General features: G+C 40.4%; 1 protein-coding gene across 1 annotated transcript in view; it reads right to left on the bottom strand.

Annotated features, from left to right (window-relative positions):
• Nucleotides 1-2,857, bottom strand: part of LOC137301126 (protein-arginine deiminase type-2-like) — a 44,860-nt gene extending 42,003 nt beyond the window's left edge. Inside the window, exon 1 of the mRNA XM_067970558.1 lies at nt 2,810-2,857. The gene's annotated coding sequence lies outside the window, so the exon portion shown is untranslated. The remainder of the gene's footprint in view (nt 1-2,809) is intronic.
• Nucleotides 2,858-21,201: the final 18,344 nt, after the last annotated feature.

Raw genomic sequence — 21,201 nt, 5'->3', positions numbered from 1 at the left:
CTTCTTTGTACTGCCTCGAGAGCAAGTATGTCTTTTCTTAAGTATGGACACCAAAACTATATGCAGTATTCCAGGTGCGGTCTCACCAATACCCTATATAACTGCAGCAATACCTCCCTGTTTTTATATTCTATCCCCTGAGCAATAAAAGCCAACATTCCGTTGGCCTTCTTGATCACCTGCTGCACCTGCATACTAACTTTTTGATCTTCTTGCACTAGGACCCTCAGATCCCTTTGTACTGCAGTACTTTCCAGTTTCTCGCCTTTAAGATAATAACTTGCTCTCTGATTTTTCCTGCCAAAGTGCATAACCTCACATTTTCCAATATTGTATTGCATCTGCCAAATCTCCGCCCACTCACCCAGCCTGTCTATATCCCCCTGTAGGTTTTTTATGTCCTCCTCACTTTCCACTTTCCCTCCCATCTTTGTATCATCTGCAAACTTTGATACGTTACACTTGGTCCCCTCCTCCAAATCGTTAATATAGATTGTAAAGAGTTGGGGACCCAGCACCGACCCCTGCGGAACACCACTGGCTACTGGTTGCCAGTCCGAGAATGAACCATTTATCCCAACTCTCTGCTTCCTGTTAGATAACCAATCCTCCACCCATGCCAGAATATTACCCCCAACCCAGTGATTCTTTATCTTGAGCAATAATCTTTTATGTGGCACCTTGTCGAATGCCTTCTGGAAGTCTAAATACACTACGTCCACTGGTTCCCCTTTATCCACCCTGTACGTTATGTCCTCAAAGAACTCAAGCAAATTTGTCAGACATGACTTCCCCTTCGTAAAGCCATGCTGACTTTGTCCTATTAAATTATGTTTATCCAAATGTTCCGCTACTGTCTCCTTAATAATAGATTCTAAAATTTTACCCACCACAGATGTTAGGCTAACTGGTCTATAATTTCCAGCCTTCTGCCTACTACCCTTTTTAAATAAGGGTGTTACATTAGCAGTTTTCCAATCTGCCGGGACCTTTGCCAAGTCCAGAGAATTTTGGAAAATTATTACCAAAGCATCCACAATCCCTACTGCCACTTCCCTCAAGACCCTCGGATGTAAGCCATCAGGTCCAGGGGATTTATCCGCCTTGAGTCCCATTATTTTACTGAGTATCAATTCCTTAGTGATTTTAATCGTATTTAGCTCCTCCCCCCCTAGAGCCCCCTGTTTGTCCAGTGTTGGGATATTCATAGTGTCCTCTACCATAAAGACTGAAACAAAATATTTGTTCAGCATTTTTGCCATCTCCATGTTTCCCACCATTAATTTCCCAGTCTCATCCTCTAAGGGACCTACGTTTGCCTTAGCCACCCTTTTTCTTTTTATATAACTATAGAAACTCTTGCTATCTGTTTTTATATTTTTTGCTAATTTATTTTCATAATCTATCTTCCCTTTCTTAATCAATCCTTCAGTTACTTTTTGCTGTCTTTTGAAGACTTCCCAATCTTTTATCCTCCCACTAAGTTTGGCTACCTTATATGTCCTTGTTTTTAGTCGGATACTGTCCTTAATTTCTTTACTTAGCCACGGATGGCTGTCATTTCTTTTACACCCAAAAGACACTAAATAAATGCAAGTTCTTTCTATACCTGGACAGATGTATTGCTCCAGTTTATACAATATAACAACAACTTGCATTTATATAGCGCCTTTAACTTAACGGAGGAAAGGCGGAGAGATTTAGGGAGGGAGTCAATGTTCTGTTACGGGGTAAATGTGAGTAATTCAGTAACACGAAGTAGTCAACACTTTGATCAAATCTTTATTGTTTGCAATAACCCTTTGAAGGCTGCAGTTGTATATATGCACCAAACATAATTAGTTTAAATTACTATTTCTCTAAGTCACGGGTTGATATAGAGCTTGCAAAGCCCTCCCAAAGCTTCTGCATGTCTTTTGCAGTCAGAGAGGGTGAAATTCGACTTGGGCGGGGCTGCAAAATGGGATTGACATCAATGGGACTTAATATCGGGCGGGACGTGTAATTGGCGACAGATACGATACCACTTGTTTTATGTCCCTGCCCAAGTCAAATTTCACCCCCACTGTCTTCTGCGGTTTTGTGTATCTCAATGGAATGGTGCAGTAAAAGCGTAATAATCCGTATGAGTGAAATCCCCTATTACTTATTTAAATCCGTCAGCAATTAATCTGTTTTAGGGAAAACATCCCCAATAAAGGGACTCCCTTATTACACAAGTCCGCACTAACTGGAGTTAGTGCCGTTTCCTTTCTTTCAAACACTTAAACAAGTCCCTGTTTTCTTTCTCTTACCTGATATTCACAATGAATGATTATCTTACCAAACTGCCCTAAATTGTTTTAACTCAGACCTGCAACTACGTAAGTTAATGTCCCGTCTTAATTCACCTGAACAGAGACTCTTCTCTGTCTCTGCTTACACTGTAACTGATATAAGCATTTCCTGTAAGGGAGTGGCTGAGAGCGAGCCATTTTCTATATCCTTCAAACGCAAAATACCGTGGATGCTGGAAATCTGAAATAAAAACAGAAAATGCTGGAAACATTCTGACGAAAGGTCTTCGACCTGAAATGTTAACTCTTTCTCCACAGATGCTGCCTCACTTGTCGAGCTTGTCCAGCATTTTCTGTTTTTATATTCTATATCCTTCACACCTTTTGCAAATAATTAGACTTCAACAAGATCCTGACTTTCATATCGCTCTGTCCTTTACCTGACCCAGGTACTGTAAATTCCTCTTACAACTAATCTGGAGATCCTGATCTCTCTCTTTTCCAGCCTCACTTACAAATCATGTTTACTATACCTCTGTAGACAGGAACTCCTCGAGACTTAAATGAAATCTGCCTTCTCTGAGAGATTGTTATTAATGCATAAACCCCACCCACACCCACAAATTGCTGACCAGATATTTGGAAACATTTCAGAAAAGTGTCACAGACTCAACCCACTGCTTTTTTCCAAAAATGTTGAATTAACGCTGGTCAGTGAGCATCTCTGGAGAGAACGGATAAGAGATTGTTTCAGGTACGCAGCCTTCATCAGAACTTGGCATTTTCTGATTTTGTTTCAGATTTGCAGCTTTTTGCTTTTTACTGCCGTTTAATAGCTTGGACAGACTGATCACAGCCAGCTCTGTCTGACTGAGCAATTCAACTGTAATAACGTGAAATGGATGCCAATTACAGTAAAAGAGGAGAAAAAGAAGTGGTTTGGTTCTTTTGCACTTTTCTGGAAGGTGTCAGAAATACCTGGTTAGCCTAATTTTTAATAGCTTTTTTTAAACACCTTGAGTATCAGGCCTGCTTTTTCCCAATGGCAAGGTTTTTGTGACCCCATCCTATGTTCCTGTATCAAATTCATTTTAACATTGTAGACATGTTCCCAGTGCTATTTGTGCCCTATTTGCCTCTGAAAGGCAAGAGAATTCCAGTGCTTCTGCAGCAATGGACTGGCAGCCATTTTGAAAGTGAGAACAATGATAACACACGCTGAGAGGAGACGAAGCTTATCTCAGCCTTCTGCAATAGGGCATTGGGCGGGCTGCCAGCATGCTCCACTGGTCGGCTGCCTAAAAGTTAAAACCCACACCTATGATTTAAAGTGATAAAGAATTATGGTGAAAAGCTAATATTTAAGATGAAAACTGACCTGTGTTTAAAAAACCAAGATGGTAGACCAAGTCTCATATAATTTCTAGAGAGGGACCCCCAAAACGCATTCCCGAAACAGGCACAAAGTCACCCAGTGGCCAAATTATGCCTAATGACGTTGTGGCAAGTTTACATAGGAATTTGTAATGGGAAAAATGCGATAAAATCGTGACTATAGGCAGTCAAGTGCTACAGACAGAAAGTGCATGCGATGTAAGGTTATTGATAAGATACTAGTCAGTTGCTCATGCTGTTACACAGAGCAAGTCAAGACCAAATGTAGTCTTCAGGTGAAGTGGAGTTATAGGCCCAGGATAATTGGACCAAGATCGGAGGTCAGGGATCTCTGGACCGGGAGTGGCGGCGATCGAGATTGTGATTGTGGTAAGTACTTAGCTTTTTTTTTGCAAGCAATGTTTAGGGTTGGTTTTCCCTGAGGCAGTCGGCGCTGGCTGCCTCAGGGAAAACCAATGTTGCAGCAGGGACCTGAAATAGGCATTAGGTCCCTTATTTGCATATGCATTGGGCCTAATACCCGCTTCAGCCGTGGGTAAAGGACGGAAGTGTGCATGCGCACTTCCTGCCTGTCATTTTGGGGCCTTAAGAGGCTGCGTAGTGCCTGAAAAACGGGTGCTACACGGAATAATTTAACCCCTGCTGTCTCAGAAGTGGAAACCATTAGCATCAACCTTTTCTAACTCAACAAAAGCAGGTGGATATGTAGTTGACTTCAGAATTCATCTTCAGAGTTTTTGAAAATTGAACATTAGCATGAACAAAGACATTAATTCACTTTCTCTTCCATCTGTCAGCTTAACACGTTTTCTGAAGTTTATAAAACACAAATCAAAAGCTATAACATACCTGTACTTAGTACTCTCATTTTTCTCTCACACATAAACTAAATATAAATTTGGACTCAGTTAAGTTTTGAAATTAGCCCTCTTGCTTTTCAAAATTATTTGAAGAAAAGCTATCAACTTCAAGCCCAGATTTTTGGGTGAATCTGAGCCTTTATGTAAACGAGGGCATTAAAAAACACAAAAGGCAATTCCGTGGATAAATGTAATCATGTTATTGTGAAATGTATCATTTTTGAATGTTTTTTATTTTGTCTAAATCTTTATTAAGGCATTAGAAATGTTAGTTACTGAGGGAAAAAATGGTGGATGTAAAGCATTTTCAGAAAACATTTTGAGAGAACTGTAGGAACCTGGTGACCAGATTGAACAACCAGAGTGATGAGTTTACATGGGCAAAACCCATAATATATGTGAACAAAGGAATTTATAGTGGAAAGGTTGACATAAAAAATGTGACAAAAATATGACAACAGAATGTCAAGTGGTGCAGACAGGAAATATGTACAGATATAAAATGTTATAGAGAGATTAATTTAATTTCACAACAGGTTTCTGTAGTAACAACTCATTAAAAAGGGAAGTGGGAAATGAGGAGAGTAGGGACAACATTAAAAAAACAGCTAATCAGTTTACAATGTTTCCATACTATTTATTTTATTATAACATGAAATATGTATTATTTAGATTTTAGATATCCCTACATGGCAAACGACTCCCCACCTGTAGCTAGTGCATGAGAATGGCCCAGGTCAGTTTATCTTTCACTCTCCTCTCTTACATCAGGAGAAGGAAACTTTAGAATGTATCAGAACAGAGGTCTTTTCACCTTAATCCCAACACAGTGTCCAAAGTGGAAAAATGTTATGTTCCCCAGTATTCACATCTCTCACTCCAAGAAATACATATACCCCAATTGCCTTCACAAAAACAGTGACTACATTCAAAAGTAATTTATTAGCTGTGAAGCATTTTTGGGGCACCCTGGGGATGTAAAAGACATAAGAACATAAGAAATAGGAGCAGGAGTAGGCCAATCGGCCCCTCGAGCCTGCTCCGCCATTCAATAAGATCATGGCTGATCTGATCCTAATCTCAAATCTAAATTCATGTCCAATTTCCTGCCCGCTCCCCGTAACCCCTAATTCCCTTTACTTCTAGGAAACTGTCTATTTCTGTTTTAAATTTATTTAATGATGTAGCTTCCACAGCTTCCTGGGGCAGCAAATTCCACAGACCTACTACCCTCTGAGTGAAGAAGTTTCTCCTCATCTCAGTTTTGAAAGAGCAGCCCCTTATTCTAAGATTATGCCCCCTAGTTCTAGTTTCACCCATCCTTGGGAACATCCTTACCGCATCCACCCGATCAAGCCCCTTCACAATCTTATATGTTTCAATAAGATCGCCTCTCATTCTTCTGAACTCCAATGAGTAGAGTCCCAATCTACTCAACCTCTCCTCATATGTCCGCCCCCTCAACCCCGGGATTAACCGAGTGAACCTTCTTTGTACTGCCTCGAGAGCAAGTATGTCTTTTCTTAAGTATGGACACCAAAACTATATGCAGTATTCCAGGTGCGGTCTCACCAATACCCTATATAACTGCAGCAATACCTCCCTGTTTTTATATTCTATCCCCTGAGCAATAAAAGCCAACATTCCGTTGGCCTTCTTGATCACCTGCTGCACCTGCATACTAACTTTTTGATCTTCTTGCACTAGGACCCTCAGATCCCTTTGTACTGCAGTACTTTCCAGTTTCTCGCCTTTAAGATAATAACTTGCTCTCTGATTTTTCCTGCCAAAGTGCATAACCTCACATTTTCCAATATTGTATTGCATCTGCCAAATCTCCGCCCACTCACCCAGCCTGTCTATATCCCCCTGTAGGTTTTTTATGTCCTCCTCACTTTCCACTTTCCCTCCCATCTTTGTATCATCTGCAAACTTTGATACGTTACACTTGGTCCCCTCCTCCAAATCGTTAATATAGATTGTAAAGAGTTGGGGACCCAGCACCGACCCCTGCGGAACACCACTGGCTACTGGTTGCCAGTCCGAGAATGAACCATTTATCCCAACTCTCTGCTTCCTGTTAGATAACCAATCCTCCACCCATGCCAGAATATTACCCCCAACCCAGTGATTCTTTATCTTGAGCAATAATCTTTTATGTGGCACCTTGTCGAATGCCTTCTGGAAGTCTAAATACACTACGTCCACTGGTTCCCCTTTATCCACCCTGTACGTTATGTCCTCAAAGAACTCAAGCAAATTTGTCAGACATGACTTCCCCTTCGTAAAGCCATGCTGACTTTGTCCTATTAAATTATGTTTATCCAAATGTTCCGCTACTGTCTCCTTAATAATAGATTCTAAAATTTTACCCACCACAGATGTTAGGCTAACTGGTCTATAATTTCCAGCCTTCTGCCTACTACCCTTTTTAAATAAGGGTGTTACATTAGCAGTTTTCCAATCTGCCGGGACCTTTGCCAAGTCCAGAGAATTTTGGAAAATTATTACCAAAGCATCCACAATCCCTACTGTCACTTCCCTCAAGACCCTCGGATGTAAGCCATCAGGTCCAGGGGATTTATCCGCCTTGAGTCCCATTATTTTACTGAGTATCAATTCCTTAGTGATTTTAATCGTATTTAGCTCCTCCCCCCCTAGAGCCCCCTGTTTGTCCAGTGTTGGGATATTCATAGTGTCCTCTACCATAAAGACTGAAACAAAATATTTGTTCAGCATTTTTGCCATCTCCATGTTTCCCACCATTAATTTCCCAGTCTCATCCTCTAAGGGACCTACGTTTGCCTTAGCCACCCTTTTTCTTTTTATATAACTATAGAAACTCTTGCTATCTGTTTTTATATTTTTTGCTAATTTATTTTCATAATCTATCTTCCCTTTCTTAATCAATCCTTCAGTTACTTTTTGCTGTCTTTTGAAGACTTCCCAATCTTTTATCCTCCCACTAAGTTTGGCTACCTTATATGTCCTTGTTTTTAGTCGGATACTGTCCTTAATTTCTTTACTTAGCCACGGATGGCTGTCATTTCTTTTACACCCAAAAGACACTAAATAAATGCAAGTTCTTTCTATACCTGGACAGATGTATTGCTCCAGTTTATACAATATAACAACAACTTGCATTTATATAGCGCCTTTAACTTAACGGAGGAAAGGCGGAGAGATTTAGGGAGGGAGTCAATGTTCTGTTACGGGGTAAATGTGAGTAATTCAGTAACACGAAGTAGTCAACACTTTGATCAAATCTTTATTGTTTGCAATAACCCTTTGAAGGCTGCAGTTGTATATATGCACCAAACATAATTAGTTTAAATTACTATTTCTCTAAGTCACGGGTTGATATAGAGCTTGCAAAGCCCTCCCAAAGCTTCTGCATGTCTTTTGCAGTCAGAGAGGGTGAAATTCGACTTGGGCGGGGCTGCAAAATGGGATTGACATCAATGGGACTTAATATCGGGCGGGACGTGTAATTGGCGACAGATACGATACCACTTGTTTTATGTCCCTGCCCAAGTCAAATTTCACCCCCACTGTCTTCTGCGGTTTTGTGTATCTCAATGGAATGGTGCAGTAAAAGCGTAATAATCCGTATGAGTGAAATCCCCTATTACTTATTTAAATCCGTCAGCAATTAATCTGTTTTAGGGAAAACATCCCCAATAAAGGGACTCCCTTATTACACAAGTCCGCACTAACTGGAGTTAGTGCCGTTTCCTTTCTTTCAAACACTTAAACAAGTCCCTGTTTTCTTTCTCTTACCTGATATTCACAATGAATGATTATCTTACCAAACTGCCCTAAATTGTTTTAACTCAGACCTGCAACTACGTAAGTTAATGTCCCGTCTTAATTCACCTGAACAGAGACTCTTCTCTGTCTCTGCTTACACTGTAACTGATATAAGCATTTCCTGTAAGGGAGTGGCTGAGAGCGAGCCATTTTCTATATCCTTCAAACGCAAAATACCGTGGATGCTGGAAATCTGAAATAAAAACAGAAAATGCTGGAAACATTCTGACGAAAGGTCTTCGACCTGAAATGTTAACTCTTTCTCCACAGATGCTGCCTCACTTGTCGAGCTTGTCCAGCATTTTCTGTTTTTATATTCTATATCCTTCACACCTTTTGCAAATAATTAGACTTCAACAAGATCCTGACTTTCATATCGCTCTGTCCTTTACCTGACCCAGGTACTGTAAATTCCTCTTACAACTAATCTGGAGATCCTGATCTCTCTCTTTTCCAGCCTCACTTACAAATCATGTTTACTATACCTCTGTAGACAGGAACTCCTCGAGACTTAAATGAAATCTGCCTTCTCTGAGAGATTGTTATTAATGCATAAACCCCACCCACACCCACAAATTGCTGACCAGATATTTGGAAACATTTCAGAAAAGTGTCACAGACTCAACCCACTGCTTTTTTCCAAAAATGTTGAATTAACGCTGGTCAGTGAGCATCTCTGGAGAGAACGGATAAGAGATTGTTTCAGGTACGCAGCCTTCATCAGAACTTGGCATTTTCTGATTTTGCTTCAGATTTGCAGCTTTTTGCTTTTTACTGCCGTTTAATAGCTTGGACAGACTGATCACAGCCAGCTCTGTCTGACTGAGCAATTCAACTGTAATAACGTGAAATGGATGCCAATTACAGTAAAAGAGGAGAAAAAGAAGTGGTTTGGTTCTTTTGCACTTTTCTGGAAGGTGTCAGAAATACCTGGTTAGCCTAATTTTTAATAGCTTTTTTTAAACACCTTGAGTATCAGGCCTGCTTTTTCCCAATGGCAAGGTTTTTGTGACCCCATCCTATGTTCCTGTATCAAATTCATTTTAACATTGTAGACATGTTCCCAGTGCTATTTGTGCCCTATTTGCCTCTGAAAGGCAAGAGAATTCCAGTGCTTCTGCAGCAATGGACTGGCAGCCATTTTGAAAGTGAGAACAATGATAACACACGCTGAGAGGAGACGAAGCTTATCTCAGCCTTCTGCAATAGGGCATTGGGCGGGCTGCCAGCATGCTCCACTGGTCGGCTGCCTAAAAGTTAAAACCCACACCTATGATTTAAAGTGATAAAGAATTATGGTGAAAAGCTAATATTTAAGATGAAAACTGACCTGTGTTTAAAAAACCAAGATGGTAGACCAAGTCTCATATAATTTCTAGAGAGGGACCCCCAAAACGCATTCCCGAAACAGGCACAAAGTCACCCAGTGGCCAAATTATGCCTAATGACGTTGTGGCAAGTTTACATAGGAATTTGTAATGGGAAAAATGCGATAAAATCGTGACTATAGGCAGTCAAGTGCTACAGACAGAAAGTGCATGCGATGTAAGGTTATTGATAAGATACTAGTCAGTTGCTCATGCTGTTACACAGAGCAAGTCAAGACCAAATGTAGTCTTCAGGTGAAGTGGAGTTATAGGCCCAGGATAATTGGACCAAGATCGGAGGTCAGGGATCTCTGGACCGGGAGTGGCGGCGATCGAGATTGTGATTGTGGTAAGTACTTAGCTTTTTTTTTGCAAGCAATGTTTAGGGTTGGTTTTCCCTGAGGCAGTCGGCGCTGGCTGCCTCAGGGAAAACCAATGTTGCAGCAGGGACCTGAAATAGGCATTAGGTCCCTTATTTGCATATGCATTGGGCCTAATACCCGCTTCAGCCGTGGGTAAAGGACGGAAGTGTGCATGCGCACTTCCTGCCTGTCATTTTGGGGCCTTAAGAGGCTGCGTAGTGCCTGAAAAACGGGTGCTACACGGAATAATTTAACCCCTGCTGTCTCAGAAGTGGAAACCATTAGCATCAACCTTTTCTAACTCAACAAAAGCAGGTGGATATGTAGTTGACTTCAGAATTCATCTTCAGAGTTTTTGAAAATTGAACATTAGCATGAACAAAGACATTAATTCACTTTCTCTTCCATCTGTCAGCTTAACACGTTTTCTGAAGTTTATAAAACACAAATCAAAAGCTATAACATACCTGTACTTAGTACTCTCATTTTTCTCTCACACATAAACTAAATATAAATTTGGACTCAGTTAAGTTTTGAAATTAGCCCTCTTGCTTTTCAAAATTATTTGAAGAAAAGCTATCAACTTCAAGCCCAGATTTTTGGGTGAATCTGAGCCTTTATGTAAACGAGGGCATTAAAAAACACAAAAGGCAATTCCGTGGATAAATGTAATCATGTTATTGTGAAATGTATCATTTTTGAATGTTTTTTATTTTGTCTAAATCTTTATTAAGGCATTAGAAATGTTAGTTACTGAGGGAAAAAATGGTGGATGTAAAGCATTTTCAGAAAACATTTTGAGAGAACTGTAGGAACCTGGTGACCAGATTGAACAACCAGAGTGATGAGTTTACATGGGCAAAACCCATAATATATGTGAACAAAGGAATTTATAGTGGAAAGGTTGACATAAAAAATGTGACAAAAATATGACAACAGAATGTCAAGTGGTGCAGACAGGAAATATGTACAGATATAAAATGTTATAGAGAGATTAATTTAATTTCACAACAGGTTTCTGTAGTAACAACTCATTAAAAAGGGAAGTGGGAAATGAGGAGAGTAGGGACAACATTAAAAAAACAGCTAATCAGTTTACAATGTTTCCATACTATTTATTTTATTATAACATGAAATATGTATTATTTAGATTTTAGATATCCCTACATGGCAAACGACTCCCCACCTGTAGCTAGTGCATGAGAATGGCCCAGGTCAGTTTATCTTTCACTCTCCTCTCTTACATCAGGAGAAGGAAACTTTAGAATGTATCAGAACAGAGGTCTTTTCACCTTAATCCCAACACAGTGTCCAAAGTGGAAAAATGTTATGTTCCCCAGTATTCACATCTCTCACTCCAAGAAATACATATACCCCAATTGCCTTCACAAAAACAGTGACTACATTCAAAAGTAATTTATTAGCTGTGAAGCATTTTTGGGGCACCCTGGGGATGTAAAAGACATAAGAACATAAGAAATAGGAGCAGGAGTAGGCCAATCGGCCCCTCGAGCCTGCTCCGCCATTCAATAAGATCATGGCTGATCTGATCCTAATCTCAAATCTAAATTCATGTCCAATTTCCTGCCCGCTCCCCGTAACCCCTAATTCCCTTTACTTCTAGGAAACTGTCTATTTCTGTTTTAAATTTATTTAATGATGTAGCTTCCACAGCTTCCTGGGGCAGCAAATTCCACAGACCTACTACCCTCTGAGTGAAGAAGTTTCTCCTCATCTCAGTTTTGAAAGAGCAGCCCCTTATTCTAAGATTATGCCCCCTAGTTCTAGTTTCACCCATCCTTGGGAACATCCTTACCGCATCCACCCGATCAAGCCCCTTCACAATCTTATATGTTTCAATAAGATCGCCTCTCATTCTTCTGAACTCCAATGAGTAGAGTCCCAATCTACTCAACCTCTCCTCATATGTCCGCCCCCTCAACCCCGGGATTAACCGAGTGAACCTTCTTTGTACTGCCTCGAGAGCAAGTATGTCTTTTCTTAAGTATGGACACCAAAACTATATGCAGTATTCCAGGTGCGGTCTCACCAATACCCTATATAACTGCAGCAATACCTCCCTGTTTTTATATTCTATCCCCTGAGCAATAAAAGCCAACATTCCGTTGGCCTTCTTGATCACCTGCTGCACCTGCATACTAACTTTTTGATCTTCTTGCACTAGGACCCTCAGATCCCTTTGTACTGCAGTACTTTCCAGTTTCTCGCCTTTAAGATAATAACTTGCTCTCTGATTTTTCCTGCCAAAGTGCATAACCTCACATTTTCCAATATTGTATTGCATCTGCCAAATCTCCGCCCACTCACCCAGCCTGTCTATATCCCCCTGTAGGTTTTTTATGTCCTCCTCACTTTCCACTTTCCCTCCCATCTTTGTATCATCTGCAAACTTTGATACGTTACACTTGGTCCCCTCCTCCAAATCGTTAATATAGATTGTAAAGAGTTGGGGACCCAGCACCGACCCCTGCGGAACACCACTGGCTACTGGTTGCCAGTCCGAGAATGAACCATTTATCCCAACTCTCTGCTTCCTGTTAGATAACCAATCCTCCACCCATGCCAGAATATTACCCCCAACCCAGTGATTCTTTATCTTGAGCAATAATCTTTTATGTGGCACCTTGTCGAATGCCTTCTGGAAGTCTAAATACACTACGTCCACTGGTTCCCCTTTATCCACCCTGTACGTTATGTCCTCAAAGAACTCAAGCAAATTTGTCAGACATGACTTCCCCTTCGTAAAGCCATGCTGACTTTGTCCTATTAAATTATGTTTATCCAAATGTTCCGCTACTGTCTCCTTAATAATAGATTCTAAAATTTTACCCACCACAGATGTTAGGCTAACTGGTCTATAATTTCCAGCCTTCTGCCTACTACCCTTTTTAAATAAGGGTGTTACATTAGCAGTTTTCCAATCTGCCGGGACCTTTGCCAAGTCCAGAGAATTTTGGAAAATTATTACCAAAGCATCCACAATCCCTACTGTCACTTCCCTCAAGACCCTCGGATGTAAGCCATCAGGTCCAGGGGATTTATCCGCCTTGAGTCCCATTATTTTACTGAGTATCAATTCCTTAGTGATTTTAATCGTATTTAGCTCCTCCCCCCCTAGAGCCCCCTGTTTGTCCAGTGTTGGGATATTCATAGTGTCCTCTACCATAAAGACTGAAACAAAATATTTGTTCAGCATTTTTGCCATCTCCATGTTTCCCACCATTAATTTCCCAGTCTCATCCTCTAAGGGACCTACGTTTGCCTTAGCCACCCTTTTTCTTTTTATATAACTATAGAAACTCTTGCTATCTGTTTTTATATTTTTTGCTAATTTATTTTCATAATCTATCTTCCCTTTCTTAATCAATCCTTCAGTTACTTTTTGCTGTCTTTTGAAGACTTCCCAATCTTTTATCCTCCCACTAAGTTTGGCTACCTTATATGTCCTTGTTTTTAGTCGGATACTGTCCTTAATTTCTTTACTTAGCCACGGATGGCTGTCATTTCTTTTACACCCAAAAGACACTAAATAAATGCAAGTTCTTTCTATACCTGGACAGATGTATTGCTCCAGTTTATACAATATAACAACAACTTGCATTTATATAGCGCCTTTAACTTAACGGAGGAAAGGCGGAGAGATTTAGGGAGGGAGTCAATGTTCTGTTACGGGGTAAATGTGAGTAATTCAGTAACACGAAGTAGTCAACACTTTGATCAAATCTTTATTGTTTGCAATAACCCTTTGAAGGCTGCAGTTGTATATATGCACCAAACATAATTAGTTTAAATTACTATTTCTCTAAGTCACGGGTTGATATAGAGCTTGCAAAGCCCTCCCAAAGCTTCTGCATGTCTTTTGCAGTCAGAGAGGGTGAAATTCGACTTGGGCGGGGCTGCAAAATGGGATTGACATCAATGGGACTTAATATCGGGCGGGACGTGTAATTGGCGACAGATACGATACCACTTGTTTTATGTCCCTGCCCAAGTCAAATTTCACCCCCACTGTCTTCTGCGGTTTTGTGTATCTCAATGGAATGGTGCAGTAAAAGCGTAATAATCCGTATGAGTGAAATCCCCTATTACTTATTTAAATCCGTCAGCAATTAATCTGTTTTAGGGAAAACATCCCCAATAAAGGGACTCCCTTATTACACAAGTCCGCACTAACTGGAGTTAGTGCCGTTTCCTTTCTTTCAAACACTTAAACAAGTCCCTGTTTTCTTTCTCTTACCTGATATTCACAATGAATGATTATCTTACCAAACTGCCCTAAATTGTTTTAACTCAGACCTGCAACTACGTAAGTTAATGTCCCGTCTTAATTCACCTGAACAGAGACTCTTCTCTGTCTCTGCTTACACTGTAACTGATATAAGCATTTCCTGTAAGGGAGTGGCTGAGAGCGAGCCATTTTCTATATCCTTCAAACGCAAAATACCGTGGATGCTGGAAATCTGAAATAAAAACAGAAAATGCTGGAAACATTCTGACGAAAGGTCTTCGACCTGAAATGTTAACTCTTTCTCCACAGATGCTGCCTCACTTGTCGAGCTTGTCCAGCATTTTCTGTTTTTATATTCTATATCCTTCACACCTTTTGCAAATAATTAGACTTCAACAAGATCCTGACTTTCATATCGCTCTGTCCTTTACCTGACCCAGGTACTGTAAATTCCTCTTACAACTAATCTGGAGATCCTGATCTCTCTCTTTTCCAGCCTCACTTACAAATCATGTTTACTATACCTCTGTAGACAGGAACTCCTCGAGACTTAAATGAAATCTGCCTTCTCTGAGAGATTGTTATTAATGCATAAACCCCACCCACACCCACAAATTGCTGACCAGATATTTGGAAACATTTCAGAAAAGTGTCACAGACTCAACCCACTGCTTTTTTCCAAAAATGTTGAATTAACGCTGGTCAGTGAGCATCTCTGGAGAGAACGGATAAGAGATTGTTTCAGGTACGCAGCCTTCATCAGAACTTGGCATTTTCTGATTTTGTTTCAGATTTGCAGCTTTTTGCTTTTTACTGCCGTTTAATAGCTTGGACAGACTGATCACAGCCAGCTCTGTCTGACTGAGCAATTCAACTGTAATAACGTGAAATGGATGCCAATTACAGTAAAAGAGGAGAAAAAGAAGTGGTTTGGTTCTTTTGCACTTTTCTGGAAGGTGTCAGAAATACCTGGTTAGCCTAATTTTTAATAGCTTTTTTTAAACACCTTGAGTATCAGGCCTGCTTTTTCCCAATGGCAAGGTTTTTGTGACCCCATCCTATGTTCCTGTATCAAATTCATTTTAACATTGTAGACATGTTCCCAGTGCTATTTGTGCCCTATTTGCCTCTGAAAGGCAAGAGAATTCCAGTGCTTCTGCAGCAATGGACTGGCAGCCATTTTGAAAGTGAGAACAATGATAACACACGCTGAGAGGAGACGAAGCTTATCTCAGCCTTCTGCAATAGGGCATTGGGCGGGCTGCCAGCATGCTCCACTGGTCGGCTGCCTAAAAGTTAAAACCCACACCTATGATTTAAAGTGATAAAGAATTATGGTGAAAAGCTAATATTTAAGATGAAAACTGACCTGTGTTTAAAAAACCAAGATGGTAGACCAAGTCTCATATAATTTCTAGAGAGGGACCCCCAAAACGCATTCCCGAAACAGGCACAAAGTCACCCAGTGGCCAAATTATGCCTAATGACGTTGTGGCAAGTTTACATAGGAATTTGTAATGGGAAAAATGCGATAAAATCGTGACTATAGGCAGTCAAGTGCTACAGACAGAAAGTGCATGCGATGTAAGGTTATTGATAAGATACTAGTCAGTTGCTCATGCTGTTACACAGAGCAAGTCAAGACCAAATGTAGTCTTCAGGTGAAGTGGAGTTATAGGCCCAGGATAATTGGACCAAGATCGGAGGTCAGGGATCTCTGGACCGGGAGTGGCGGCGATCGAGATTGTGATTGTGGTAAGTACTTAGCTTTTTTTTTGCAAGCAATGTTTAGGGTTGGTTTTCCCTGAGGCAGTCGGCGCTGGCTGCCTCAGGGAAAACCAATGTTGCAGCAGGGACCTGAAATAGGCATTAGGTCCCTTATTTGCATATGCATTGGGCCTAATACCCGCTTCAGCCGTGGGTAAAGGACGGAAGTGTGCATGCGCACTTCCTGCCTGTCATTTTGGGGCCTTAAGAGGCTGCGTAGTGCCTGAAAAACGGGTGCTACACGGAATAATTTAACCCCTGCTGTCTCAGAAGTGGAAACCATTAGCATCAACCTTTTCTAACTCAACAAAAGCAGGTGGATATGTAGTTGACTTCAGAATTCATCTTCAGAGTTTTTGAAAATTGAACATTAGCATGAACAAAGACATTAATTCACTTTCTCTTCCATCTGTCAGCTTAACACGTTTTCTGAAGTTTATAAAACACAAATCAAAAGCTATAACATACCTGTACTTAGTACTCTCATTTTTCTCTCACACATAAACTAAATATAAATTTGGACTCAGTTAAGTTTTGAAATTAGCCCTCTTGCTTTTCAAAATTATTTGAAGAAAAGCTATCAACTTCAAGCCCAGATTTTTGGGTGAATCTGAGCCTTTATGTAAACGAGGGCATTAAAAAACACAAAAGGCAATTCCGTGGATAAATGTAATCATGTTATTGTGAAATGTATCATTTTTGAATGTTTTTTATTTTGTCTAAATCTTTATTAAGGCATTAGAAATGTTAGTTACTGAGGGAAAAAATGGTGGATGTAAAGCATTTTCAGAAAACATTTTGAGAGAACTGTAGGAACCTGGTGACCAGATTGAACAACCAGAGTGATGAGTTTACATGGGCAAAACCCATAATATATGTGAACAAAGGAATTTATAGTGGAAAGGTTGACATAAAAAATGTGACAAAAATATGACAACAGAATGTCAAGTGGTGCAGACAGGAAATATGTACAGATATAAAATGTTATAGAGAGATTAATTTAATTTCACAACAGGTTTCTGTAGTAACAACTCATTAAAAAGGGAAGTGGGAAATGAGGAGAGTAGGGACAACATTAAAAAAACAGCTAATCAGTTTACAATGTTTCCATACTATTTATTTTATTATAACATGAAATATGTATTATTTAGATTTTAGATATCCCTACATGGCAAACGACTCCCCACCTGTAGCTAGTGCATGAGAATGGCCCAGGTCAGTTTATCTTTCACTCTCCTCTCTTACATCAGGAGAAGGAAACTTTAGAATGTATCAGAACAGAGGTCTTTTCACCTTAATCCCAACACAGTGTCCAAAGTGGAAAAATGTTATGTTCCCCAGTATTCACATCTCTCACTCCAAGAAATACATATACCCCAATTGCCTTCACAAAAACAGTGACTACATTCAAAAGTAATTTATTAGCTGTGAAGCATTTTTGGGGCACCCTGGGGATGTAAAAGACATAAGAACATAAGAAATAGGAGCAGGAGTAGGCCAATCGGCCCCTCGAGCCTGCTCCGCCATTCAATAAGATCATGGCTGATCTGATCCTAATCTCAAATCTAAATTCATGTCCAATTTCCTGCCCGCTCCCCGTAACCCCTAATTCCCTTTACTTCTAGGAAACTGTCTATTTCTGTTTTAAATTTATTTAATGATGTAGCTTCCACAGCTTCCTGGGGCAGCAAATTCCACAGACCTACTACCCTCTGAGTGAAGAAGTTTCTCCTCATCTCAGTTTTGAAAGAGCAGCCCCTTATTCTAAGATTATGCCCCCTAGTTCTAGTTTCACCCATCCTTGGGAACATCCTTACCGCATCCACCCGATCAAGCCCCTTCACAATCTTATATGTTTCAATAAGATCGCCTCTCATTCTTCTGAACTCCAATGAGTAGAGTCCCAATCTACTCAACCTCTCCTCATATGTCCGCCCCCTCAACCCCGGGATTAACCGAGTGAACCTTCTTTGTACTGCCTCGAGAGCAAGTATGTCTTTTCTTAAGTATGGACACCAAAACTATATGCAGTATTCCAGGTGCGGTCTCACCAATACCCTATATAACTGCAGCAATACCTCCCTGTTTTTATATTCTATCCCCTGAGCAATAAAAGCCAACATTCCGTTGGCCTTCTTGATCACCTGCTGCACCTGCATACTAACTTTTTGATCTTCTTGCACTAGGACCCTCAGATCCCTTTGTACTGCAGTACTTTCCAGTTTCTCGCCTTTAAGATAATAACTTGCTCTCTGATTTTTCCTGCCAAAGTGCATAACCTCACATTTTCCAATATTGTATTGCATCTGCCAAATCTCCGCCCACTCACCCAGCCTGTCTATATCCCCCTGTAGGTTTTTTATGTCCTCCTCACTTTCCACTTTCCCTCCCATCTTTGTATCATCTGCAAACTTTGATACGTTACACTTGGTCCCCTCCTCCAAATCGTTAATATAGATTGTAAAGAGTTGGGGACCCAGCACCGACCCCTGCGGAACACCACTGGCTACTGGTTGCCAGTCCGAGAATGAACCATTTATCCCAACTCTCTGCTTCCTGTTAGATAACCAATCCTCCACCCATGCCAGAATATTACCCCCAACCCAGTGATTCTTTATCTTGAGCAATAATCTTTTATGTGGCACCTTGTCGAATGCCTTCTGGAAGTCTAAATACACTACGTCCACTGGTTCCCCTTTATCCACCCTGTACGTTATGTCCTCAAAGAACTCAAGCAAATTTGTCAGACATGACTTCCCCTTCGTAAAGCCATGCTGACTTTGTCCTATTAAATTATGTTTATCCAAATGTTCCGCTACTGTCTCCTTAATAATAGATTCTAAAATTTTACCCACCACAGATGTTAGGCTAACTGGTCTATAATTTCCAGCCTTCTGCCTACTACCCTTTTTAAATAAGGGTGTTACATTAGCAGTTTTCCAATCTGCCGGGACCTTTGCCAAGTCCAGAGAATTTTGGAAAATTATTACCAAAGCATCCACAATCCCTACTGCCACTTCCCTCAAGACCCTCGGATGTAAGCCATCAGGTCCAGGGGATTTATCCGCCTTGAGTCCCATTATTTTACTGAGTATCAATTCCTTAGTGATTTTAATCGTATTTAGCTCCTCCCCCCCTAGAGCCCCCTGTTTGTCCAGTGTTGGGATATTCATAGTGTCCTCTACCATAAAGACTGAAACAAAATATTTGTTCAGCATTTTTGCCATCTCCATGTTTCCCACCATTAATTTCCCAGTCTCATCCTCTAAGGGACCTACGTTTGCCTTAGCCACCCTTTTTCTTTTTATATAACTATAGAAACTCTTGCTATCTGTTTTTATATTTTTTGCTAATTTATTTTCATAATCTATCTTCCCTTTCTTAATCAATCCTTCAGTTACTTTTTGCTGTCTTTTGAAGACTTCCCAATCTTTTATCCTCCCACTAAGTTTGGCTACCTTATATGTCCTTGTTTTTAGTCGGATACTGTCCTTAATTTCTTTACTTAGCCACGGATGGCTGTCATTTCTTTTACACCCAAAAGACACTAAATAAATGCAAGTTCTTTCTATACCTGGACAGATGTATTGCTCCAGTTTATACAATATAACAACAACTTGCATTTATATAGCGCCTTTAACTTAACGGAGGAAAGGCGGAGAGATTTAGGGAGGGAGTCAATGTTCTGTTACGGGGTAAATGTGAGTAATTCAGTAACACGAAGTAGTCAACACTTTGATCAAATCTTTATTGTTTGCAATAACCCTTTGAAGGCTGCAGTTGTATATATGCACCAAACATAATTAGTTTAAATTACTATTTCTCTAAGTCACGGGTTGATATAGAGCTTGCAAAGCCCTCCCAAAGCTTCTGCATGTCTTTTGCAGTCAGAGAGGGTGAAATTCGACTTGGGCGGGGCTGCAAAATGGGATTGACATCAATGGGACTTAATATCGGGCGGGACGTGTAATTGGCGACAGATACGATACCACTTGTTTTATGTCCCTGCCCAAGTCAAATTTCACCCCCACTGTCTTCTGCGGTTTTGTGTATCTCAATGGAATGGTGCAGTAAAAGCGTAATAATCCGTATGAGTGAAATCCCCTATTACTTATTTAAATCCGTCAGCAATTAATCTGTTTTAGGGAAAACATCCCCAATAAAGGGACTCCCTTATTACACAAGTCCGCACTAACTGGAGTTAGTGCCGTTTCCTTTCTTTCAAACACTTAAACAAGTCCCTGTTTTCTTTCTCTTACCTGATATTCACAATGAATGATTATCTTACCAAACTGCCCTAAATTGTTTTAACTCAGACCTGCAACTACGTAAGTTAATGTCCCGTCTTAATTCACCTGAACAGAGACTCTTCTCTGTCTCTGCTTACACTGTAACTGATATAAGCATTTCCTGTAAGGGAGTGGCTGAGAGCGAGCCATTTTCTATATCCTTCAAACGCAAAATACCGTGGATGCTGGAAATCTGAAATAAAAACAGAAAATGCTGGAAACATTCTGACGAAAGGTCTTCGACCTGAAATGTTAACTCTTTCTCCACAGATGCTGCCTCACTTGTCGAGCTTGTCCAGCATTTTCTGTTTTTATATTCTATATCCTTCACACCTTTTGCAAATAATTAGACTTCAACAAGATCCTGACTTTCATATCGCTCTGTCCTTTACCTGACCCAGGTACTGTAAATTCCTCTTACAACTAATCTGGAGATCCTGATCTCTCTCTTTTCCAGCCTCACTTACAAATCATGTTTACTATACCTCTGTAGACAGGAACTCCTCGAGACTTAAATGAAATCTGCCTTCTCTGAGAGATTGTTATTAATGCATAAACCCCACCCACACCCACAAATTGCTGACCAGATATTTGGAAACATTTCAGAAAAGTGTCACAGACTCAACCCACTGCTTTTTTCCAAAAATGTTGAATTAACGCTGGTCAGTGAGCATCTCTGGAGAGAACGGATAAGAGATTGTTTCAGGTACGCAGCCTTCATCAGAACTTGGCATTTTCTGATTTTGTTTCAGATTTGCAGCTTTTTGCTTTTTACTGCCGTTTAATAGCTTGGACAGACTGATCACAGCCAGCTCTGTCTGACTGA

Source organism: Heptranchias perlo, chromosome 32 (genome assembly GCF_035084215.1).
Source record: "Heptranchias perlo isolate sHepPer1 chromosome 32, sHepPer1.hap1, whole genome shotgun sequence".
Lineage (NCBI taxonomy): Eukaryota > Metazoa > Chordata > Chondrichthyes > Hexanchiformes > Hexanchidae > Heptranchias > Heptranchias perlo.
Note: the sequence above shows the minus strand (reverse complement) of the source record. Positions and strands in the feature narration are given on the sequence as shown.